General features: G+C 35.4%; 2 long non-coding RNA genes across 3 annotated transcripts in view; both read left to right on the plus strand.

The window, feature by feature from the left end:
* Window positions 1-12,405, plus strand: part of LOC103241515 (uncharacterized) — a 408,965-nt gene extending 396,560 nt beyond the window's left edge. For both annotated transcript variants that reach the window (XR_012095570.1, XR_005241812.2), the window contains 2 exons: window positions 7,366-7,514; window positions 9,018-12,405. This is a non-coding gene — a long non-coding RNA (uncharacterized lncRNA). The remainder of the gene's footprint in view (window positions 1-7,365; window positions 7,515-9,017) is intronic.
* Window positions 12,406-12,492: 87 nt separating this feature from the next.
* Window positions 12,493-27,112, plus strand: LOC119625772 (uncharacterized). The gene is made up of 3 exons (XR_005241883.2): window positions 12,493-20,108; window positions 21,304-21,382; window positions 23,883-27,112. It is a non-coding gene; the product is annotated as an uncharacterized lncRNA (long non-coding RNA).
* Window positions 27,113-27,414: the final 302 nt, after the last annotated feature.

Raw genomic sequence — 27,414 nt, forward strand, 5'->3', positions numbered from 1 at the left:
TTATACCTGAAAATGAATAAATGAGAGTATCATGTCAAGCAACTCTCATGAAAAGAATTATCAGGAATTAAGAGAGAGAAATTTGAAAAGTTAAGGTATGCAAAATTTAGTACTAGAAACAACAAAATCTGAATATTAGAATACAAAAGAGTAGAAAATACTGGATGGAGAGGAAATTGTTGAATACATAATCATGCACAATTTTTCAGAACTAGAGCAAAATAAATAAATCATATTGAAGAAATTCCTAGTATGACAAATAGGATAAATAAGGAAACAGTTACGTCTAGACATATTATAGTTAAAATAAAACATTTGCATCTAGACATATTATAATTAACATCAACTATATCAAGAATATTTCAAAAGCTTGTGGATAGAGCAGATCTTCCTAAAAGAAAAAGACTTAGATTGACTTTAGATTTCCCTTAATGACCCAAGAAACAAGAAGAGAGGTCACAATTGCAAAGGAAAAGAATTTAAACATGGGATTTTATTCCATTTTTTATTATTAAAGATTTGTGATAAACAAAAAGATAAAGAATAATAAACATATATCTACTATAAATTATGAAATAATAAATCATTACTTTTTTGTGGAAGTATTTTGCTTGCCCACAGCAATCAAATTCTTTCCGAGTATGTTGAGTTTGATGGTCATCCTTCTATGCATGTCTTTATATGTTTAGTTCTTGTGGATATATTTCTAGACAATATGCCATTTTTTGCATATTTTTTTAAAAATAAATAAGCCAGGTATTTTATTATCATTACTATCATTTCTTTGGTGACAGGGTTGTTTCTTTATTTGTAAAAAATAACAGTTGTCAAAGAGTTACATGGAAAAATTAGGGTACTATTGCTTATCTTCTGATGCGGGCAGCTAAACAAAACTTATTTCCACTCTAGTTATTTCCAATGAACACGTTCTTAATATGCTGACAGAAACTCAGTAATAGATAAGTACAGTAGTTGCAATATCATTTATGGCCTTTACAATATAATTTTAGTCTTTAAATATATGTAGTTAGAACTATTTTTCACCACAGATAGTACTAGGAACTCTAAGTATTTTGCTAGACTCTAGTTTGAATATCACCCACTGATTGTGCAAAAGGTATAAATTGTGTTTATTCACAATCATTGCTAAGTTAATGAAACTTTTCTTCCAATATCATAGTTATAAAAAGAGACACATAGACCAATGGAACAGAATAGAGAACCCAGAAACAAGCCCATACACCTACAGCGAACTCATTTTCAACAAAGATGCCAGGAATATATAGTCTCTGCAATAAATGGTGGTAGGAAAAAGACAGTCTGTTCAATAAATGGTGTTGGCAAAACTGAAAATCCATGTGCAGAAGAATAAAACTAGATGCTTATGGCTCACCATATACAAAAATCAAATCAAAATGAATTAGAGAATGATGGTTTCCAGCTTCATCTATGTCCCTGCGAAGGATATGGACTCATCCATTCTCAGCAAACTAACACAGGAACAGAAAACCAAACACCTCACATTCTCACTCATAAGCGGGAGTTGAACAATGAGAACACATGGACACAGGGAAGGGAACATCACACACCAGGGCCTGTCTAGCAGTGGAGGGCTAGGGGAGGGATAGTATTAGGAGAAATACCTGATGTGGATGACGGGTTGATGGGTGCAGCAAACCACCACGGCACGTGGGTACCTATGTAACAAACCTGCACGTTCTGCACATGTATCCCAGAACTTAACGTATAATGGAAAAAAAAAAAAAAAAAAAAAAAAAAAACCTAAAAAGTGAATTAGAAACTTAAATCTAGGATCCCCAATTATGAAACTACTACAAGAAAACACTGAGGAAAATCTTCAGGACATTGGTCTGGGGAAAAAATTCTTGAGCAATATCCCACAAGCACAGGCAACCAAAGCAAAACTGGATAAATGGGACCATATCAAGTTAAAAAGCTTCTCCACAGCAAAAGATACAATCAACATGAAGAGAAAACCTACAAAGTGGGAGAAAATATTTGCAGATAACCCATCTGACAAAGGATTAATAACCAGCATATATCAGGAACTCAAACAACTCCATAGGAAACAATCTATTAATCTCATTTAAAAATGGGCAAAAGATCTGAACAGATATTTCTCAAAAGAAGGCATACACATTTCAAACAGGCATATGAAAAGGTGCTCAACATCGCTGATCATCAAAACTACAATGAGATACTATCCCACCCCAGTTAAAATGTCTTATATCCAAAGATAGGCAATAACAAATGCTGGTAAGTATGTGGAGAAAAGGGAACCCTTGTGCACTATTGGTGGGAATTTAAATTAGTGCACCCTCTATGGAGAACAGTTTGGCAGTTCCTCAGAAAGCTAAAAATTGAGCTGCCATATGATACATCAATCCCACTGCTGGGTATATATCCAAAAGAAAGGAAATCAGTGTATCTAAGAGATATCTGCACTCCTGTTTGTTGCAGCACTGTTTACAATAGCTAGGATCTGGAAGCAACCTAAGTGTCCATCAGCAGAGGAATGGATAAAGAAAATGTGGTATATACAATGGAGTATTATTCAGCCATAAAAAATTAATGAGATCCAGTCATTTGCAACAACATGGATGGAACTGGAGATCATTATGTTAAGTGAAATAAGCCAGGTACAGAAAGACGAACATTGCATGGTCACACTTATATGTGGAATCTAAAAATTAAAACAATTGAACTAATTGACATAGAGAGGAGAAGGGTGGCTACCAGGGGCTGGGAAGGTTATTGATGGTTGTGGGGGAGGTACAAATGTCTAATAGTTAGAAAGATAAAGTTAGAAAGATGGCTAATAAATAGAAAGAATGAGGAAGATCTACTATTTGATAGCATAACAGGGTGACTATTGTCAGTAATAACTTAATTGCATATTTTAAAATAACTTAAAGAATGTAATTGGATTGTTTACAACTCAGTGGATAAATGCTTGAAGAGATGGATACCCCATTTTCTATGATGTGCTTATTTCACATTGAAAGCCTGTATCAAAATATCTCATGTACTCATAAATATATACACCTACCATGTACCCACAAAAAATTTTTAAATGATAATTTAAAATAAAAAAATAAGATCTTATAAATATCAGTATTTATTTTACAAAGGAAAAAGCCCATAAAACAAAATAAGATACCATGCACAATGGAATAAAATAATAAAATATTTTTATTGTGCTAATATATACATAGTATAAAATTTACTATATTGACCAATTTTAAGTGTACAGTTCAATATTGTTAAGTACACTTACATTTTTGTGCAACCATCACTGCCATCCATCTCCACAACTTTTCATTTTCCCAAAATGAAATACTATATGCATTCAACCCTGATTCTCAGTTCCTTCCTCTCCCCAGCCCTTGACCACCACCATTCTACTTTCTGTCTCTGTTAATTTGACTACGCTAGGTACCTTGTATAAGTAGAATTGAACAATCTTTGTTTCTTTTTTTTTTCATGACTGGCTTACCTCACTTAACGTAATGTCTTCAAGGTTCATCCATGTTGTAGCATGTGTCACAATTTCTTTTTTTTGAGCTGGAAAATATTATTTTGTATGTTTATATCACATTTTATTTATCCTTTTATTCATCAATAGACACTTGGATTGCTTTCACCTTTTGGCTACGTGAATAATGCTGTTACGAACTGCATGTACAAATATCTCTTCAAGCCCCTGCTTTCAGTCCTTTTAGACATATACCCAGAAGTGAAATTGGTAAATCATATGTTTAATATTTTGAGCAACTGTCATACTGTTCTCCACAGTGGCTGCACTATTGTACATTTTCATCAGCAATGCACAAGGGTTCCAACTTCTCCACATACTCACCAACACTTGTTATTTTCTATTTTTTAAGTAATTGCCATTCTAATGTTTGTAAAGTAGTGTCTTATAATTTTGATTTTTATTTCCCTAATGATTAGAGATGCTAAGCATCTTTTCATGTACTTATTGGCCATTTGTTTATCTTCTTTAGAGAAATGTCTACCCATGTTCTTTGCTCATTTTTTAAATTTTGTTTTGTTTTGTTTTCTGTTGTTGAGTTAGAGTTCTTTATATAGTCAAGATATTAATTTCTTATCAGATGTATGATTTGCTAATATTTACTTTTATTCTGTGGATTGTTTTATTATTCTGTTAATAGTATCCTTTGATCCATAAAAGCTTTTAATTTTAGTAAAGTCCAATTTATCTACTTTGATGCAAATAGACAGCTTCAAGAAGGAGGGTATGCCTCATTTTTGCAAGAGAAGTAACTATGAAAAGGTTTGAGTCCAGGTTTCATTGGAATGAGTTGGAATGGTGGCGCATGGGACAATGATAATTGCAAGTTCAGACCATAGCTAAGATGTTTAAAAGAAGGAAGGCAAAAGAAAGAGTAGCAGGAAAAAGATATGAGATCACGGAAGCAAATTTCTCCCTTCCTCTTCATCGCCTTTCCTGTCTTCTCTCAATCCAGGTGCAATCATGAGTACTGTAAAATAAAACTCCAGGCAACATTTCCATCTTTATGAAAGAAAACTTTTTTTCTTTTTATTATGAATAAGACCTGAGTATATTAATAGGGTTTGGAAAGAGATCAGGGAAAAGGGGAGGGTCAGAAGACAGAAGAAAGAGGGGAAAATTGTTTAGTGAGGTCCTAATCCAAAAATGAGGGGTTGGGAGGACAATAAAGGCAACTGATTATTAGACCTGGCCAATGGGTAGGATTATCTTCTATTTCAAATGTAATAAACATAATGAATAGCTGGAGAAGGGAAGAGAATATTTATGTGTGATAGAGGGAATTTAAAGAGATTCATATGGTAGAATTGCTCTTATATCTCTGTGAATTAGGAAACAAAATCATCTGCCAAAGGTAAGGTGTTAGGTTAGGAGTTGGAAACAGAAATAAAAGTCTTGAATTACCAAAAAAATGGCATTTTCCCTTGTTTTGGAACAGAACCAGCTTTAGGATGTTTTGGTAAATTGCTGTGTCTCAACTACCTGAACTGCCTTCCCTGTTGTAAATCTCTCTTTACAAGTAGAAATCGTGGCAAGCAACCTGTCACAGAATTCCAACTGAGTGCTAAATGCATTCTTATTCTTTAAAACTTCCTCAATGATCACTAAACAGATGGCCTTCCACAGTTAGCTTCACCAGAACATCTTGCCAGGCCAAGCCTGTTTAGCTTCGAAGATGGCATAAGTCATAGCAGTTTTCACATCGGCCTGTTTCTCACTTATAGGTATGTTCACCTACTAATTACTTATATGAGCCTAATAGCTTTTTAGGAAGCCAATTTAATGTAAACAAAATGTGACTGCCAATTTTCTTCTAATTTATTCTTTTGCTAAAAATATTACTTCTAAAATATAATTCTGATGACTTTCTTACTTAAAATGTGTCCTAGGCTCCATATTCTAAGTTGGAATGAAGCCATTGCTTTTCATGATCCTCAGGTCATTCTGAGAGACTCTCAATGTCTCTGCGTGACCTGGACCTCTGTCCACATCACAGTCCCATCCTGTGGTGAAGAGTCTTACTCTCAAACTCATGCTTCCCAGTTTTGTCTCAGAGCCTTCACGCAGACTATTCTCTGTACCTACATCACTCAGCTCCTTGCACGTTATCAATGCTAATTTGTACTCATGTTTCATGTCTCAGCTTTGATATCACTCTTTCCAAGGGCTTAAAGCTCCTATTATGTGCTCCCACAGTACCTTGGTTTTTTGCTTTACAATTGCCTCCATTTTTTCCATCTCCCTCTGCATTTTTAGCCACAGAAGTCAATGGACCATATCTGAAGTGTCACTGTTCCCTCTGTATACCTTATTATACGTAGTGTCTGGCATATAGCATGAATTAAACCACGGTTTTACTATTTTCTGACTTTGAAAGGAGATTTTGTAGAAACAAATTGGAGTTTGGATAAATTATCCAATTTTATTGCCCCTTTTACTAGCTATGTCGACTTGTAATATTATTTAAATTTCTTTGACTCTTGCTTTTCTTAGCTGTAAAATGAAGTTGTCTACCTACCTTCCTCATTGTTGTAAGAAGTAACTAATATATACGTCTAGTACAATTGGTAGCACAAAACAGGGCAAAATAAATGATCAATTCTATCTTATTATTTTTCCAATTAAAACATGAATGCCAATATTGTTATCATGGTTTTTCTCCTTTATTTCTCCTTTACTCATTCTATCAAGATGGCAGCACCAGTGCATTTGAAAAGAGCTACTTATACAATTAGTTGAGATAGAAATAACAACTAAAAATAGCTAACATTTATTAAGCAGTTACTCTGTGCTTGGCATTGTGCTAAGCAGTTTATACATACTATATTGCTAGTACTTATTTGTATCATTTTCTTCATAATATTTGGGATTATGAAGGATGTAGTCACTGCTTATCCTGCAGTCAGTGATGAATGGAAGATGAGACAGAATCTTCTTAGTTATGTTGACATTCAGGTGGACATTCATTAGTGCATGCCTATTTTTTTTTTTTTTTTTGATTCTGTATCCTTTTTGGAGTCTCAGTGCACAGTAAGAAGAGAAGAAACCTATGCAGAGAAATGGACTGTCAGCTACTCCCTTCTCACACTTTTTACCCACAAAATATGCCTATCTAAAGCTGTTACCAAAATGTCCTTTTCTTCTCAAACATATCACCGATTTCTGGGCCATTATTTTATTGGAAGTCCCATAAACACCCTGGACATTTTAATGTCACTAAGATTTCTCATTTTTGTTGTGTATGGGGTGTGTGTGTGTGTGTATACATATATATGTGTGTGTATTATACATACATATACATAAAATTTTCTGCTTGCTATTTTTCTGTTTTTTTCTTTCATTTCTACTGTAGGTTTTCAGTTTTTTAAAGGCAGGAACTATGTTTTATTTGCATAAGTATTCTCAGAAACTAGTATTGTATCAGTAGATACATACTAGTACTGTTTATCAGTAAACAGTAGACTTCCCCAAATTATTGTTGAAAGAATACATTTTGAATAAATCATTCCCCTTTACTTGTATAATGTGTGTACACCCACATGAGTACTTTCTAGGTAATTGATATGACTGTCACAATTTTGCTAAGACTAGTACTTAAAGAGTATTTGTATCTTATAGAGATTCACACAGATTAAGTAAAAGACACTGTGTGAGCAGTGATGACCCCTGTGGAAAATTGCTGCTCTGAGAACATCTGGGAAAACAAGGGATTTTCAAAACGGATAGGTTGTGCTTCTATGTTACAGATCAGATGGATGAACTAAAGTGAAACTAAGTGTGCTAAACATGATCTTGGCTTTTTATTCCAGACTTTGAACTAACCTTATTCTCCAACGTCAGTCAAAATAATTTTCTCAATTAAGGTCTGTCAACTAAACACGCAAAAAATGACCTTCATGGGATAGTCCTCAGGAAAAGCTAATAAATGATTGCAAAATGAGGCAAGGAAAAGCACTTGGTAAGTCTTGAATAATAAATCAGGACCTTTCTGTGTTAAGTCAAACTAAGAGGCATTTAATTTGGAATCTTCCAGTGTTTGGCTATCTGCTCAAGGAAAAAGGTTTGCAATAAATGTATATATGAAAGAAAAGCTGACAGTTGAAAAACTAAAATGAAAAGTAATGACATAATGTTAGGAGATGCCTTCAAGGAGACAAGTTATCAGAAAGTTGCGATCTCAATTGAAAACATTTCTTTCTCTCTAATTGTTGTTCTGTGTACTGCTGCAGTATGATGAAATGGCCATAAACTTAGTGTGATAGGCTTGCAGAATAATTTAATTATAATTTAACATTTACTTTTATGCTATGCAATTACTTACATTGTTTTTTGCTGAAGACAATCCATTTAAGCAGCTGCACACAATGAAAAAAATAGCTGACAGGGTCAATTCTAAAGTTATACTAAGGTTTAGTTACATTCCTTTTCTACCCAGTGGACTTAACAAATTAGGCAACATGAGACTGGTTGAAACAAAATAGACAAGTATTCAGGAGTCCTTGATTCTACTCTAAACCAGCTCTTTGAATTTTTTAGTTTCTGTAATCTTTAATGGGGTAAGTGGCTTTTTTAAAAAAAAATCTATAAAGATTGTCATTGTATGGTTGATATTTCTTTCATTCACTAACACTCTGTAAGAATGTTACATGCTGATGTGGCTTGTTGAATCAAAGAAAGGCTGTGTCATTTATGAGCTTAAATTGATCTCCAAAGCCAGTCATCTGCATATATTGGGTGCCTATTCTAATGGGCAAGACTGGTCCATGATGTTAGACTTTTATTCTGTATTCTAGGTTTCTTTGTACTTTTTCTCTCCCTGGAAGTCTGTATCACAAGTAATTTTTACATGAACACTTTTACTGCAAAATAATTGTTGTCTGGTTACGATGTCGATATGACCATTTGAAACATCACTTAAGACTTTTTTTGTTAAATACCATTTTCATGTTCACTCTTTGTGACTTCAGTATTAAAGATTCTATGTTAATTTTAAAATTAACAACCCATTAATTTTGACTTATATAATTTAGAATTTGGGGTTATTCTGAAAGTAAACAGGCTTTGCTAGAATTAGAAATTCCAAGTAAAGGGCATAAGGTAGAGGCTGATGGTTTTAAAGCTTTCAGGAGACAGAATTCATTTAGTTTATTCTTAGAGTAGACTAACAGTTTTGTTTTAAATAGTTGTATTAAGATATAATTAACATAAAACTCACCCATTTACAGCGTACAATTTAAGTTTTCACTGTTGTTTTGTTTCTGGAGATAGGGAAGGTGGGAATGGTCTTCCTGTTTCTGCTGTTTTCTGTTTCCAAGGCATCATATCTTTGGGTAGCATTTTCCTGTACGCAATCACTAGAGTATTTATGAATTTAGTGTATAACAGAAGTTAACATTTCAGTTCAGCAAGAAATGAATGTTTCTGTTTTGTTTCTGTTCTTTTGTTTTGTTTTGTTTTTTAGAGATGGGGTCCTCACTCTGTCACACAGCCTGGAGTGTAGTGGAATGATCAAGGTCACTGCAGCCTCAAATTCCTGGGCTAAGTGATCCTCATGCCTCAGCCTCTCAAGTAGCTAGGACTACAGGTATGTGGCACCATGCAGGCTATTTAAAAAAAAAAACGTTTTGTAGAGATGGAGTCTTGTTATGTTGCTCAGGATAGTCTCAAACTCCCAGTCTGAAATGATCCTCCTGCCTTGGCCTCTCAATGCACTGTGATTATAGGCTTGAACCACCAGCCCAGCCCCCATCGTAAAGTTTTAAGATTATTCACTTAGCTGTGTAGCTATCACCACAACCTAATTTTAGAACATTTTGGGAGTCCTAGCCAGAAAAATCAGGCAAGAGAAAAAACAAATGGTGTCAAAATACGAAAAGAAGAAGTCAAACTATCTTTCTTCATGGACGATACGGTTCTATACCTAGAAAACCCTAAAGACTCCACCAAAGGGTTCCTTGAACTAATAGACAACTTCAGTAAAGTTTCAGGATGCAAAACCAATGTCAAAATCAGTAGCATTTCTATACACCAATAATATTCAAGCTGAGAGCCAAATCAAGAACTCATCCCATCTACAATAGCCACCAGAAAAATAGAATACCTAGGAATATATATCTATAACTAAGAAGATGAAAGATCTCTGCAAGAAAAACTACAAAACACTACTGAAAGACATCATAAATAGTACAAACAAACTGAAAAGCAATCCATGCTCATGGATTGGAAGAATCAAAATTGTGAAAATGGCCATGCTGTTCAAAGCAATCTATAGATTCAACACTATTCCTACCAAACTGAAAAATATTATTTTTTTCACAGTATTAAAAAACAACTATTCTAAAATTAATATGAAACCAAAAATGTGCTTGAATAGCCAAAGCAATCCTTAGCAAAACAACAAAGCCAGATGCATCACATTATCCGACTTCAAACTATACTTTAAGGCTACAGCAACCAAAACAGCATGATACTGGTACCAAAACAGACACATAGACCAGTGAAACAGAATAGAGAATCAGGAAATAAGGTCACACACCTACAGCGATTTGATCTTCAACAAAGTCACCAAAAATAAGGAATGGCAAAAGGAATCCCTATTCAATAAATGGTGGTAGGATAGCTGACTAGTCATACGAAGAAGGATGAAATTGGAACCCTACATTTTATCATATATAAAAATTAACTCAAAATGAGTGATAAAATATTTAAATGTAAGACTTCAAACTAGAGGAATCCTAGAAGAAAACCTAGGAAACACCATCATGAACACTGGGCTTGGGAAATAATTTATGACTAAGTTCTCAAAAGCAAATGCCACAAAACCAAAAATTGATACGTGAGACTTAATTAAACTAAAGAGCTTCTGCAGAGCAAAAGAAACTATCAACAGAGTAAACATAATGTACAGAATGGGAGAAAATATTCACAAAGTAGTCATCCAACAAAGGTCTGATACCCAGAATCTATAAGAAACTTAAATAATTAAACAAGCAAAAAACAAAACCCTGTTAAATAGTGGGCAAAGGATGTGAACACTTCTCAAAAGAAGACATACATGCAGCCAACAAACATATGAGAAAATACTCAACATCATGAATTAATGCAGGAACAGAAGGTCAGATACTGCATGTTCTCTCTTATAAGTGAGAGTTAAACATTGGGTACTCATGGACATAAAGATGGCAACAATAGACACTAGGGACTACTAGATGGGAAGGGAAAGAGGAGGACAAAGTTTGAAAACCTAACTATTGGGTATTATGCTTGCTAGCTGGGTAACAGAAATACTCATATTCCAAACCTCAGCATCACACAATATACCTATGTGACAAACCCGCACATGTATCCCCTAAATCTAAAATAAAAGTTGAAATTACATTTTAAATTTTTTAAAAATTTAGTGTTTATTTAAACAAGAGAATAAATATTTAGAAACTTTTCATCCCTTGTAAAAGAAATCCTATACCAAGAGCCTTAAACAATCAATTCCCATCTCCTCTTGCCACTCCCACCCTCACTCCTAGACAAACCTTTATTGACTTTGGGTCTCTGTGGATTTGCTTATACTGAATTTCAAATAAATGGGACAACAAAATATGTGGCTTTTGTGATTTGATCCTTTTACTTAGTAAAATGCTTTCAAGGGTCAGTTATGCGGTAGCATGTGTCAGTATCCATTTCTTTTTATTTCCAAATTATGTACAAAGTATAGATAATCTAAATTTTATTTATGTATAAATCAGTTGATTAACATTTGAATTGTTTCCAGTTTTTGACTATTAGGAAATATTGCTGTAAACATTGTTTATAGCTTTTTGTAAGAATCTATGTTTTCATTTAATCACCTGGGAGTAAACTCTCTGAGTCATATGGGTGACTTTATGTATAACATTTTCAGGAATGACTAAACAGTTTGTCAAAGCAGCTGCACAATTTTGCATTTCCACCAGCAATGTATGAAGGTTCTGATTTCTCCACATCTTGTCCAATACTTGTAATTGTATTTTTAATGATCACCATTCACTGAGGATAAGGCAATATCCCTTTGTGGCTTTGATTTGCATATTCCTATGACTAACGATTTTGAGCATCTTTTCATAATACTTATTGGCCATTTGTATATATTATTTGGAGAAGTGTCTAAAGTCCTTTGTCCATTTAAAAAAATTGTATTGTTGGGCCAGGTGCCGTGGCTCACGCCTGTAATCCCAGCACTTTGGGAAAGAGGTGGGTGGATCACCTGAGGTCAGGGATTCAAGACCAGCCTGGTCAACATGGTGAAACCCTATCTCTACTAAAAATACAAAAAATTAGCTGGGTGTGGTGGTGTGCACCTGTAATCCCAGCTACTTGGGAGGCTGAGGCAGTAGAATCGCTTGAACCTGGGAGGTGGAGGTTACAGTGAGCCAAGATTGCGCCATTGCACTCCAGCCTGGGCGACAAGAACAAGACTCTGTCGCAAAAAATAATAATAATAATAATTTGTGTTGTCCTATTATGAAATTGTAGAAATTTCTTATATATTAAATTTGTTATTTTCCAGTTGTTTTGATGATAACCATGCCAGCTGATATGAAATGGTATTTCATTGTGGTTTTTTGGCATTTCTCTAATGACTAATGATGTTGACCATCTTTTCACCGGTTTATTGACCATTTATGTATCTTTGGAGAAATGCCTATTCAAATCTTTTGCCAATCCTTGGATTGGATTGTTTATTTGTTGTTAAGTTGTTGTTCTTTATATATTCTGGATAATAAGCTATTACGAGATATATGGTTTGCAAAAATTTTCTCTCATTCTGTTTGTTGTCTTCTCACTTTCTTGATAATTTCCTTTGAGACACAAAATTTCTAATTTTGATGAAGTCTAACTTATGTTTTTCTTTTGTTGCTTATTTTTACTGTCATACCTAAGAATCAATTGTCAATTCCAAATTCATGAAGGTTTACCTCCATGTTTAGGTTTTCATTCATTTTAAATTAATTTTTGTATATAATGTTGAGTAGAATTTCATTCAAATAACTTCAAATGACTTCATTGTTTTGAATGCAGACATTCAGTTGCTTCAGTATCACCTGTTGAAGAGACAATTCTTTCCCAATGGAAAGAAATCTCCACCCTTGTCAAATTCAGTTGGTAATACATGCATGGATTTATTTTTGGACTCTCAGTTCTATTCCATTTGTCTATATTTCTATATTTATATGCATATGTCAATAGTGAACTGTTTTAATTATTGTGTGTATGTACCACTTGCATTGTAATATGGACCATTTACATTCCATGTTAATTTGAGAATAAATTTTTCTATTTCTGTACAAAAAGGCTGCTGAAATTTTGATAGGAATTGCATTTAATCTGTAGATTCCTTTGAGTAGTATTGAAATCTTAACAACATTAAGTTTTTCAGTTGATGAACATAGGTTATCTTTCCATTTATTCCTTTCACAATATTTTGCAGTTTTCAGTGTACAAGTCTTTCACCTCCTTGCTTCAATTTATTGTTAGGTGTTGTATTCTTTTAAATGCTATTGTAAATGAATTGCTTTCTTAATTTACTTTTCAGGTTTTTCATGGATGGTGTATAGAAACAACTGATTTTTGTGTGTTGATCTTACATTTTGTGACTTTGAGGGATTTATTTATTAGCTCTTGTAATTTCTGTGGATTCTTTTGGGATTTCCCCTATATAGGGTCAGTTCTGTGAATAGACACAATTTTACTTTTTTTTTTCCAATTTGAACGCCTTTTACTTTTTGTCTAATTGCTCTGGCTAAAACTTCCAATACAATGTTCAATAGCAGTGTTGAAAACAGACATCCTTGTCTTGTTCTAGATTTTAAGGGGGAAAGTCTTTAGGTCTCTCAACATTGAGTATGTTAACTGTAGATTTTTCATAAGTGCCTCTTTATCATGTCAAGAAACTTACCTTTTAATACTGGTAAGGTTATAATTTTTTGCTTTCAACCATCCTATATTTTAAAGAACTTAGGAGAGGAAAAATTGTCTACACAGATAGTTACCATTTCTGTGGTTCTTTCATTCTTAAAGTTATCACTTTCCCTCTAGTATCACATTTCTTCTCTCTCAAGATACTCCTTTACCATTTTTTTTGGAGCAGATATACTGTTAGCAAATTATCTTAGTCCTCCGGTATCTGAGAATGTGCTTATCTCACCTTTATTCTTACATATTGTTTTCTCTGAATATTGATAGTTCTTTTACTTTAAAAATATCATCCCAGTACCCGTGGACTCCATGGTTTCTAATGAGAAGTCCATTGTCATTTAAATCATTGTCTCTTATAAATCATATGTCATTTATTTCTGGCTTTAAGATTTCTTTGTTGTTAATTTTCAGAAATTTGATTGTGATATTTCTGGGCATGGATTTATTTGCGTTTATTTTAGTTGAGGTTAGCTGAGCTTCTTGAATCTGCAAGTTTATGTACTTAACCAAATTCAGTTACGTTTTCAGCCATGATTTCTTTGCTTTTTCCCCTACATTTTGTTTTCTTTTTTCTTCTGGCACTATAACCAAACACATATTACCCCAGTTGCTGTTGTCTGACAGATCCATGAACTTCTGTTTAATTTTTTCAATTATTTTTCTTTTTATTGTTCTGAGTGGATAATTTCTACTAAACTATCTTCAATTCACTGACTGTCTGTCTTCTTTACTCTGCTATTGGATCTTTCCAGGAAATTTTTGTTTTAGTTTTTGTACCCCAGCCTTGAGGGACCTTACCTGTGGTAATAGATCTCCACTGAATTGGTCAAGCCAGTTTCTCCAGAGGAACTGCTCGTAAAAAGGTACACCTCAATCTTTCTATTTTTTCTTGAGACGGAGTCTCGCTCTATCTCCCAGGCTGGAGTGCAGTGGTGATCACGGCTCACTGCAAGCTCCGCCTCCTGGGTTCACATCATTCTCCTGCCTCAGCCTCCCGAGTAGCTGGGACTACAGGCGCCCGCCACCACGCCTGGCTAATTTTTTATATTTTTGGTAGAGACGGGGTTTCACCATGTTAGCCAGGATGGTCTCGATCTCCTGACCTCATGATCTGCCTGCCTCAGCCTCCCAAAGTGCTGGGATTACAGGCGTAAGCCACCGCGTCTGGCCTCACCTTTACTTCTTGAAGCTTGACTATAATAGTTTCTTTAAATTTTTTTCAGTTAATTCTAACATCTGGATCATGACAGGATTGGCATCTGTTGATTCCTGCTTCTACTTATGCTGACTAGTTTTGGATCGCATTTTGGATACTTAATATACTGTGTTATGAGACTCTGGGTCTTATATAATTCTTATGGAGATTATTGAAAAGAGAGAGAGAGAGATGTTCATAGACTTGGAGATTTAAGCTAAAAGTACCAAACCACTTTCTGTAAGCAATGGTTCTAAGTGGGTTCAATTTTCAGAGTTTGCAGTGTTGTTTGGCTGTCTCCCATGTGTTGCCATTCAGAAATCACAGTCTGAGACCTTGGGGATGGCCTACCTATCAGTTCTCAGAGTCTTTCGTTAGGCTTATATTCATGCTTACGTAGCTCGTAGGGGAGACCCACAATTCAGACACAACTTTATGGAATTGCTTTCTTGAATTTTCTCCTCTTTACAGTCTTTGTGACACTTTTTGGTTCTGAAAGGCCCTGTTTCTGCTCTTCTGTCTAGAAGGATAGGGCTTTAGTTTTCCCTCTCTGCTGTGAACATTCCACAACTGTGTCTGCCACTGAAGCTAAGTAGCAGGGTATATAGAGAAAGAATTGGGATGTTCCCTCACATTCTTAGGACCACCGCCTCTCTTGTCAGAGGGAAGGGTTGCATTCCCGCAGTTTTAAATGCCTGCCTAGCTACCACTGTTATTGTTATCACCGCTGTGACAGTACTGCCATAGATTTTCTTGGGTCTGGGATGGAAAAAACAAAAAGCAAAACAGTCAAATTTTTATACTTTCCCCAGGAACTGACCCCAGGGACTCCTTTTCCTGCCTGAGACTAGAAATTGAGGTCTTCTTTTACAGTTTTCTGCCTACACTCAGTCCAGAATTTTGAACTTTGTGATACTTTTCATTCCACTGTGGGAGATACCAGAGGCAAAAAACAAGAAACTCCCTCTTAAATTGCTCTTACTTTGAGTACTCATTTCCTTATTTCATTCTACCTGATACCATTTAACATTTCAGAGTCTTCAGAGAGCTGCTCAATATATCTGCTTTAGTCATTCGTTGTACTCAACAAGAGAGACAAGGTGACATATGCTTACTTTTATCTGAACTGGAGCCAGAATCTTAAATATATATTGAAAAGATTATATTAGATAATTTTTTATTTATGTCTATCTTATTTACTCCCCCCCCTTCCCATATATTGTTAGGCTTAAATGTCCTAAAGCATTCTAGGCAAATAGCACAAATCCCTTTTTTATAAAGCCCCTCTAAGTATATTCCAGAACCTCAGTTAGTATCTAGCCTCATTACTTCTTTATATTATTCCATTAAATTTTAAGTCAAATTTCTTTAGTTTTAACTATGGTGTATTATATCATTTTCCAAATAAAATGTTGCTTGTACATATCTAGAGGGATTAGAAATTTTAATAACTCTATTTAAATAAAAATTATTGTGTGTATATATACACATTTTAAAATAATTACACAATGAAGGGAAAGAAAGCAAAATTTTAATAACTATTCCTCTCATTAGAGGAGCAGAACAAATTTTTACCTCTTGGATGCATGTTTACAGTTTGCTGAATACGCACTTCAAAATAACGTACATATATAGAATGTAATTTTTAGAGGAACTCTTACTTCTGATTGACCTGATATATACCCTAAAAGGTTTTTATCTCTGTTCTTATGGTCATCATGTTAGAGAAGGTAGTTATGCAAACATAAGCAGGGTAGGAGAAGGGCTCCCCCAACAAGGAATGTCAGGCAACTATCAGGTGATAATCAGTCCGTTGTTAAACTGTCGCTTTAAAATCATAGTTGGTTGCAGCCAGAGAAAGGCAATCTCTAATAGCTAGAAAACACCTGAAGCTGGTGATCAGTAGCTTCCCAATAAGATCTCAGGAGTTGAGCAAGTGGGCTCAAGCATGTGCACTAAGAGGTAAAATGGTGGAGTTTAACTGGTACATGATCTACCTCTAGGAAAGCTTGACTGATAAGGAAGAAATGTTTCAAGTAAGCATGTGCACAACTTCAGGAAACACACTGTGCATGCGGCCTCTCCTAAGTGCTGGCAGGCTACTACGCATGTGGACAGCCTGCTTCAAGGGAAGAATCAAGGGAGAAAAAACCCCCTGCAAACCCTGGAACCATGCCAATATACAAACTCCCAAGTCAAGAGTTGAACAGGGCACTTGGATCTCTCAAGTCCCCTGCTTGGCCTTGTTCCAAGTGTACTGTACATCCTTTCGTTCCTGGTCTAAAAGTTTTTCATAAACTTTCATTCCTGCTCTAAAACTTGCCTTGGTCTCTCCCTCTGCCTTAAACCTACTTCTGCCCCTCAGCCGAATTCTTGCCTTCGAGGAGGCAAGGGTCAAATTTACTGCAGAGCTGTACAGATTCACTGCTGGCAGCAATCACAACTCATTATATATTTTCGCTTAATAATTATAGGCATACCAGAACTTTTGTGGGGTTTAATAAGAAGAATCAAGATAAGTTCAGGTTTACCTGCTGAGTAAGTGTGAGAACACTAGGGTAAGGATAGCAATGGAGGCTATAACTCATCCTTGAAAATAATTATGTATGCCTGCCACTATATGCCTTTAAAAAACAAAATTGAATAATAACTAAGCTAGTAAAGGAAGAGGTAAAGACTTTTCACAATCAGAAACGAAAAAAAAAAAAGAACAGAAGAGCGTTATGTTTCCCTAAGGTGGATCTTTTTGTGGTAGACTATAACAAAGCAATAAAGGAATCGGCAATACTTGCATACCCAGTGGACTATTTAAATATTACTGTGACTGAGAACAAAAGACTTCCAAATTTCCCTAGTTCTCTTGTTTAAATCTATATGGGAATACAGATTTAGAGCTAAATGGAGCACAATCACACAGGGAGTCTTTGGAAGCTACAAGGACTATGAATATTGATGGGAATTCACTTCTGTGTTGTGCTCTGAACAAATGACAACAGAGTTGTAAACAACTATTTCCTTGGAGATGCAAACAGATTCCATAGGCTGTGAACTGAAACTCCTTCTCACTCAGATCTTATTCAAAGCAAACAGTGTATTTAGAAGGGTACGCATACCCTAACAATTAAACAGGATATGGCAAACTAGAAAGAAACAGAATTAGTTCCAACTTCTTATAACTATAAAGAAGTTTTTTTTCCTCCCTCTCCAAATAAGCTAGAGATGGTATTATTTCTGTTTCATGTTTTTAAAAATAAATGAATTCCTTATTGTAAAGTTTCCTTTGAGTATTTAGCAAAATTTTCCTAGATCTGAACTCTACAAGTGCCATCTTTCAGAGCAATACAATATTTCCTGGATTGTTACATTGTTACAAATGTCATTTTACTCATGTTGAAAAACTCTGTTTTCCAAATAGATAAATTTCTCTTTGGGGTCTGCAGAGGCTTATAAGTGACCCTCCAGATACAAGCTGCTATTGAGAGTTAAGGGGATGATCAAAAATCACAGTAGTTGATGCCAGACCTGAATAATAATATTCTAAAAAGGAAAATAGGATACTTTCTTTTTGCCTAGAAAAGGAGCAAAGGCTACGGTGTGGAAAATCAGAGAAGGAAAAATATACTGAACCTGAACATGGATGAGCAAATTATCAGAAATAATGGGGTCAAATAATAAAACTGTCCTTATAGAATTTAGCACAACATCTATCAATAATTATTATAAAGCATTAACTTAAAGAACAATAGTTTGTAAAGAGCAGGAAAATTTAGGTCGTTCACAAAACATACAACAAAAGTAAATTTGTGTATTTCTGTGGGGGCATGGACATTTCAAAGTCCATTTTGGAATACCTGTGAGTTCCCTGAGGGCGAGGCTATGTGTTATTCTTCTTTGTGTTTCCAGGATCCAAGTTAAACTGTAAATTCATAGGCAAATCAGCAGTCTGTTTTAATGGAAAACTCTAAGATGCCAATCCATCAGGGTGCTCAGATATCACTGAAAATGCAGCAGAATGGAAAAAAAAATCTCTTTTCCTGATCTACTCTTAGGAAGACCATTGCATTCTGTTTGAAAACATTTTTCGTAGGTCCTTGGTGTAGGCAGTGAGACCTCAATGAGTATGTTCAAGTGATAAAAGATGACTGACTGCCTTCTCAGGAGCATTTTATTTTTTAAATTTATGTAGTTTATTTTATTTTATTTTTTACTGAAGGGCTTTAGTGTTCTTCAGCAAAAGGCACAAGTTTTCCAAAGAGCAGAGTAACAAAAGAGCAAAGAGCAAGCTAGAAATGGGGTTTAAATTCTATCACCAGTAGCTCTCATTTTCTTCGTCATGAGACTTAGTTTTCTCTCTGAATAAATATTTAAAACTATTCACATATTTGTTAAAAGAGGCAGCAAAGTGTTAGTTTTCTTGGGGCAGGCACCCATGTGATTCAGCCTGGATCTGTTTATAAATCACCATCACAGGGGCTACACAATGAATGCTACTTTTTTCCCATCTTGATACAGAATGTTCTTGCTAACAGGGAGTGGGAAAAGCCAGTACCTTTTCTCTATCCAAACATTTGAGAATTAGGTGCTAGATTTTGCAAATTCTGTTGGAAACTACCAATTTCATCAAAATTTCCTGAAACATTCCTCTATACCTTCTGATATGGTTTGACTCTGTGTCCCCACCCAAATCTCACCAGGACTTGTAATAATCCCCACGTGTTGTGGGAGGGACTCAGCTTTAGGTAATTGAATTATGGGAGTGGGATTTTCCACATGTGTTCTTGTGATAGTGAATAAGATGCATGAAATTTGATGGTTTTATAAAAGCACAGTTCCCTTGCACACACCCTCTTGCCTGCCGCCACGTAAGACATGTCTTGCTCCTCCTTCACCCTCTGCCATGATTGTGAGGCCTCCCAGCCATGTGGAACGGTGAGTCAATTAAACCTCTTTCCTTATAAATTACTCAGACTCAAGTATGTCTTTATTAGCAGCATGAGAGCAGACTAACACACCTTCCTTTCATAAACAGCTGTCTCTGCTGTCCCAGATTTCTCTATTCCTTCTCTTCCATTAGCTCCACCTTGCAGAGATGCTGTCAAATATGCACAAGCTCTTATATTCTCATTGTCTTCCCAAGATGAAGCCAAGTCCTGATGAGCTGAATCTAAGAGTTCTTTTCATCTTGACATACTGGCAGCCAGCTAACCCAACCATGGCCCTATTTTCTCCAACCGTTACTAAAAATGTTCTCTGTCTCTCTTTTTTTTTTTTTTTTTTTTTTTTTTGAGAGAGTTTCACTCTTGTCCAGGCTGCAGTGCAATGGAGCAATCTCGGCTCACTGCAACCTCCGCCTCCCAGGTTCAAGCAATTCTCCTGCTTCAGCCTCCCGAATAGCTGGGATTGCAGGTATGCACCACCATGCCCGTCTAATTTTGTATTTTTAGTAGAGACGAGGTTTTTCCATGTTGGTCAGGCTGGTCTCAAACTCCTGACATCAGGCGATCCGCCCACCTCGGGCTCCCAAAGTGCTGGGATTACAGGCGTGAACCACTGCGCCCGGTCCATTTTCTCTTTAATTTTGTCAATCCACTTCTGTTTTTTCTGGCCTCTCAAAATTGCAAATACACTCTTTGTAAAACTTCTGTTCTTTGTTAGATGCCTACTCATCCTCAGTTACCTCACTGATCCTTCTTGACACTGGCTCCTCCTTGAGGAAATCACCTTCATTGCAGCTTCTACCAATGGACGGAAGGCTGTCATTCTCCCAAACCATATTTATATTCTGGTCTGTAGTTTTGGTCCATGTCTAAAGGTTGCTGGTTGAACCTGGTCATTCGTTCTCTTCCCTTTCTATGTTAATAGAATGCCTACTTTATAGCTGAGTCATAGTTGTCTTGAATAAAGCTATTTCTCAGAATTCCTTATAATTGGGTAGCATGAGACTGGGTTAAGTATCTAAGGAGGTGCCAGCAGAAACAGTGTATTTAACTTCCTGAAGTGTCTTTAAAGGAAGAGAACTGACCCTTCTTCCCATCCCTCCTTTCTATTGGCTTGAAGGTGGATGTGATGGTGGAGTTGGAATAGCTGTGACTTGGGGAATGGAGGCCACAAATGGCACAGCAACAGGAAGAAAGAAACCTTGGTCTTTGATACATTGAGTATTCGGACTCATTTGGAATGCTTATGTTTAGACTACTATTTAAGAGATAAATAAATATTGATCTGTTATTGGATTTTCAGTCCCTGACCACCAAACCTAATCATAACTGACATAGTCAATGCTGCTTTTACTCTACTGGTAAAGCCAGCGATCCTTTGAGACTTATGTTATTTGCCTAAGTCATCTTCAACCACTCCTCATTGCTGATCTTTGCTGACCATTTTTATGCCTTCTAATCATTGAAGACCTCAGTATCTTCCATATCTATATTAACATAGAAAATATATTGATTACATTGACTTCTCAATTTTTATTCTTCTTAATCCCTTCAATGTTTTCCACTTGTATCAGTCAGGATACAATAAGCTATGTGACTAATAAACAACCCCCAAATTTCAATTGCTTATAGTAACAAAGGTTTATTTTTTGTCCCTGTTGCAGGGCATTCATGTGTTTTCTTCACTCCGGTGCCCATGATGACTTTGCCTCTAATTGGGATATTGCTACTCTTGTGGGCGAGGTAAAAAGAAAACAAAACAAACTAAACCAAACCAAAACAAAGACACGCACACACACACATAGACACACACACACACAGCGAACTATATACAAGCTGGCTCTTTTGAAACTTCTGCCTGCTCGAAAGTGGCACATATCCCTTATACTCACATTTTATTGGCTAAAGTAGTTCTTTGGTTCAATGGAATATTAATAATATTAATAGGGTAAGAGATGGGCAACTTTAGTGGAGAATAATATATCACTCTAATACCTATTGCAATGCACATAGCATATATATTCAATACATATTTACAGGTGGATTGATTAGAATATGAAATCATTTTTAATTGTACAAACTATTTAATTTTTATTTTGAAGAAATGTGGGTCATCCAATTTAGTCTTTTATCTGATTCTGAAACAATTTCTATAGTATATGGACAATTTGCTAATCTTTCTTTAAAAACTGCTTAGCAGGAAGCCTACTATCTTACAACATAATCCATAAATATTTATTTTCACATAAAAATAGTTATTTCAATGGCGCTTTGGAAGAATGTAGGTAAACATGGGCTCAAGCCCCATGTGTTGAACCAGGAAGTCCCTATAAATTTTGATTTTTTTTTTTTTTTTTTTTTTTTTGAGATGGAATCTTGCTCTGTTGCCCAGGCTGGAGTGCAGTGGTGTGATCTCGGCTCACTGCAACCTCTACCTCCTGGGTTCAAGCAATTCTCCTGCCTCAGCCTCCCAAGCAGCTGGGACCACAGGCACATGCCACGATGCCCAGCTAATTTTTATGTTTTTAGTAGAGATGGGGTTTCACCATGTTGACCATGCTGGTCTCAAACTCCTGAGCTCGTGATCTGCCCGCCTCGGCTTCCGAAAGTGCTGGGATTACAGGCATGAGCCGCTGCACCTAGCCAAATTTTGAACATCTTTTAATGTTAACTCTTCTTTGTAACGAATTGCAATTTGTCTCCTCATAACCTCTTTCTTTTGGTTTTTAACTTAGTTTGGAGATTAGTAAGACCAGTTCAGAAAAGAGAGTTCGCTTGACAAAATGGAGCGCACCTGCACTCTCTGAAGAAGACAGATTTTACTCAGTTCCAGCCAACTTTGTAATTCAGGAAATTGCTCTCATTTCTGCCAAAGGTTCATGTACCCTTAGTACTAGAAATGGGTTTCAATTAAAAGTAGAACAAAATAACAGTAATAGGTCAATCACAACACATGATTGTGGCCTAAGTGTTCCCAAAATGTGATGACTATTTTTGACTGACGTAGTTTGAGACTAATTCCCCCACTCTGAACACTTTTTGTGGCAGCTTCTTAGTTATGTCTTATGGCTGAAAAATTGATAGAAAAGAAATAAATTTTGTAAACAAGAGTACCCTCTATATCTCTTAGGTGCTTCTTGATTTTTGAGTTTCTTAAGAGCACAGCCAGGCAAAGTGAGATTTTATATATATGACGTGGAAAATTCCATCACAATGGGACTGAACCTGATAGGAAAAGTGATTGACATCTCTCATGCACATGGTGTCTCTCTTTGTATAGCTTTTATCGTCGATAAAGCTTTTTTGAGCTGAGGGTGGAGAAAGGTCGAGAATCAGAAGTAGTATGGGAGCATTTGAGAACTCCCTTCTGATAAGACCAATAATGAACCATGTTTGTTTATTGTTTAAGCATCCATGGATTTTTTTTTTTTTTTTTTTTTTTTTTTTTGCTAAAATTCAATTGTACAGTGTTTCTTCTGCTTGTTCCAAGTATTTGGCTTACTTTAGAAAACATGATTTCCTATATTAGGTGCTCACAGGCCTTGTATTCAATGCTTCACTCTAGGGCTATGTTTTTTTTGTTTTGTTTTGTTTTTTTTTATTTGAGACGGAGTCTCGCTCTGCCGCCCAGGCTGGAGTGCAGTGGCCGGATCTCAGCTCACTGCAAGTTCCGCCTCCCGGGTTTACTCCATTCTCCTGCCTCAGCCTCCCGAGTAGCTGGGACTACAGGCACCCGCCACCTCGCCTGGCTAGTTTTTTGTATTTTTCGGTAGATATGGGGTTTCACCGTGTTAGCCAATATGGTCTCGATCTCCTGACCTCGTGATCCGCCCGTCTCGGCCTCCCAAAGTGCTGGGATTACAGGCTTGAGCCACCGCGCCCGGCCTAGAGCTATGTTATGAATCAGTCTCTAAATTGCTAGTCAGTAGTTTCTGGATTTGATCTTCTCATGTTAAAAATTGGAATATTTCTTTATTCTATATTTCTCAAATTTGTCATGTTTGTCACAATTCTTCAGTAATTACTAATAGTTGATTCTATGATAATATCTTAAGATTTTGACTCCTGAGGTAAAATTAATTAGAACCCAGGATCTTGAATTCATTTAAAGCAGTCCAATATTCTGGTATTATTTTGATTTTTGTTTGTTTGTTTATCAAATATTTATTTAAGCCCTAAGTGTTTGGATCTTCAGTTGGAAATGGAGATACAAAAATTAATTAGATACAATTTTGTTTTCTAGGACTCCAAGTTTCATCATAACAACAGTTAAAGTAATTGAGTGCTGCATGTGTACAAGGACTACGTGTCAGGCGTTTGCCTACTGGAAGCTCATTTTTTTTCTCGCAGCATCATGGGGGTGATGCTTTATTTCGATGAAAAGGAAGCTGTTGCATAGAGAGATCCAATGAGTTCCTGAAGATCTCACAGCTCATAAGTAGAAGTGTCAATATTCAAACTTAAAACTTGTATTCATATCAGGTTACTTCCCTGATTCGTTAGCCTTACTTGAAATTCTGTCTGTCATTAACCCATATGACTACCAGTTTTGGTTTTAAGAACATTCTTCTTAATGAAGAAGCCAAGAGCAATAGAGGATTTAAAAGTAATGCTTATTTTCTATCACTCACAGAAATAGTTGAATTATGTCTGTGGATATACATTCCTGCACAATAGAAGTATGATATTACTTTGCCTTCTCCTGACACTGGGGCTATTTGCTTTTCTTCATTGTTTCAACTTTTAACTTATTATACCCTTTATGTTGTTTATAATATGTTATGTTATTTATAAATACCCTTTATGTTGTTCTTTGTCCTAAGACTCATTCACACCTCTGATTTCTCCATATTTCAACATTTCTATCAAAAACCTGTGAGGGTTTCGCTTGATGCTTTTATGTGTTCCACTCACCCATATATCCTTGACTCAAGTCATTATCCCTGAGGAACCGTACTTTAGATGTCTTCTTTCCCTTCTTTCCCTGTGGTTTATCCTTATTAGGCTGATACATAGCTATTACATTTTAAGGAAAATTACATTTTAAGGAAAACACTTGCCTCTTAGTATATTTGATAATAGCAATAATTTTTCTTATCCCCTAAACTTCTGGAAATCAGTTTCTCTGAGGTCTAAAATGCATATGAGACCAGGTCTAGAACTGCTTCCCTGGATGAATGTGTCGAGATACTTTTCTCCTAAGCTTCCTACTGCTGTAGTTTCATCAATAAATTTTTGATATAATAATTATCTAAGTCTAGAGCAGTAGTAACTTTTGTTAATTCTACACTCTCATTGGACATAAAAAGCAAGATAACTTCATAACAATTGCTTTGCTTCCATCAATATAAGATTTCCAGCCAAATCTAAGTAGGTAAAATTCCCCAGTTCTTAGTAAACTTCTTTGCTATTATAAAACAATCCATTTTAGAAAACCTATTTCATTTGCTCAGTGTTCTCAATAGTCAGTAGCATCCAAAAATATTCCTGATGAAATAGTGTTCTCAATATAGAGTCAGATCAGTGTACAAACCTTGGTATCAGTTTCCTCTCATGAGCACCATCACTGTTAGTGATAACTAGTCTTCTCAGAGTCTTTTTACCTGTTACAAGATGAAATCAAATGGCATAATGTGAAAGAGTATTTTTAAAATACAGAAATTATTTTAATAAAAATAATTCCAGGATGCCTTGTGTTTTTCTCCCCCTTCGATATTTTTACCTAAATGAATATCCACTAAGCTAAAATCAGATAGGCCTTAGGTGGTCATTTGTTTTGTTTATTTTGCCTTCATGTTAAACACTAGCTTAAATGAATATTACAGAACTTTGTTATTTCACCAAAGTCAGAGCCAAAATATGTTGATATGTATTTTTATGTGTCACAATTTAAGATAACACAACATTTTACTAACCCAAAGATTATTTGTATGACTTACTGGTCTCATAGAGTAATTGTTATGGCAAATATGTTTCCTTAGGACTCAATCATATATAGAAGTCTGCAGGTCTATAAAATCATGACATTCTTTCAATTATGTATGTATAAGAATATAATTTATAAGCTCATATGCCTTGGTATCAGACTAACTTGTGTTTGAATTTTGGCACAAAAAATAGTGACTATGTGATGGTAGGCAAGAAGTAATTTTAACCCTCTGAGGCTCAGTGAATTCATCTAAAAATAGTGATAAAATTTTTTACTTGCTTACTGTGAAGAATAAACAAGGTATTATGATATATTGTGCATTTAAAGTTCATTATTACTTACTAATTGCTATAATCATTCTTAAAAATGCCATAGCATACCATTATAAAATTAGAGGTCAATGGAAAGCTGTACAACAGTGTTGCACAACTCCAGGTGGTGCAAATGGTATTCCATAACATTTCATGTATGTGGCAGGCCCTGCAGTTGCACAAAGTCTTGGATTTGAACTCACATACGTTATTCCATTGTTTCCAGATTCCACTAATTCAGCAAATATATGTAGGTATTCAGATCTAGCCAGAGACTGACACTGGGTTAGATGGTGGGAAAACGAAGACAAATGAGAACACCATCCCTTTTTAATATGGTATATTATTTAACAAAAATAGTAGATAATTAAGTTAGAGGAAAAAAAATAATCAAGACCCTTTGTTTTCACCTGAAACTCTTTAGAGCATGTTAGAGAAAAGCTTCTTTTCTGGGTGGAGAAGTTAGAAAAAGCTTTTTCTTGCAAAGTTGGATGGGACAGAATGCAAGTTTCATGCCACAGATCCATAGATTGAAGAAGTAAACCCAGGCTCAGTTAAGATCCTAATCATGTTTCCTTAGCAAGGTAACTTTGTGCAAAGCACAACCTGCACAACTGTACTTGGAGATGCTTAGTTTATGGTAATAAAAAGAGGATGCATTTTACTTTGTATATACCATCACAAAAAATTCACAATGATGCAAACTAATGGAACTTCAAAATTTTGCATTATTTGCATAAAGTCAAATTAACATGTCTTGGCTCATTATTGCATTTAATGAAATATGAATCTTGTATTTACAATAATTAAACAACAATTTAAATCTTTACTGTAGTCTTTGGAGAAAATGCCAAAAAATGTTGAATTCATACAGCAGAACTTCTCATTTTTTATTCCTTTATGTCTTTCTCTTTCAATATCTTATATCCATGGGCAAGTCAGAATGGAGGAAATATTCTTCCCGTACCACTTGCTTAAGTCCCTAGATTTTTATAGAAATTGGCTTTATTTACAGGTAGAGTGAAAATAAGTGTTGTATTAGAGTGTGATGTTATAAAAATTCTCATTTGCAGACATTGTTGAATTCCACATAGTTAGTGAGTTAAGCTGGCATATATATTTCTTGTATCCAACACTAGGCAAGTTAGTAGTCCTGTATTACAAATTGCTTTTCTCTCAAAAGTCTTGTAAAACATAACACAAACTAAAGTTTAAATAAAACAAACTGCTGTACTTCCTTTTGACTCCTAACCCTAAAAGCTCAGGAAAAATATATACACTTTGGGATATGGAACAGATAATTAATGGTTGCCTATAATTCTGAAGCTGAGCATGTTCAATCTGGGTAATTACGCCAAATCAGGCAGAAACACTATTATTGGCTTTTAAATGCTATTGTGCCACTAGGCTTTTTACCTTTGTTTTTCCACTTGAAATGAGACATGACACCATAATTGAATATATCCTGAAGTTGATGACAAACTTTGAAATATACAAAAGTACTTTCCCCCTACTGAGTACTCAAGAACAGTTCT

Source organism: Chlorocebus sabaeus, chromosome 15, assembly GCF_047675955.1.
Source record: "Chlorocebus sabaeus isolate Y175 chromosome 15, mChlSab1.0.hap1, whole genome shotgun sequence".
NCBI lineage: Eukaryota > Metazoa > Chordata > Mammalia > Primates > Cercopithecidae > Chlorocebus > Chlorocebus sabaeus.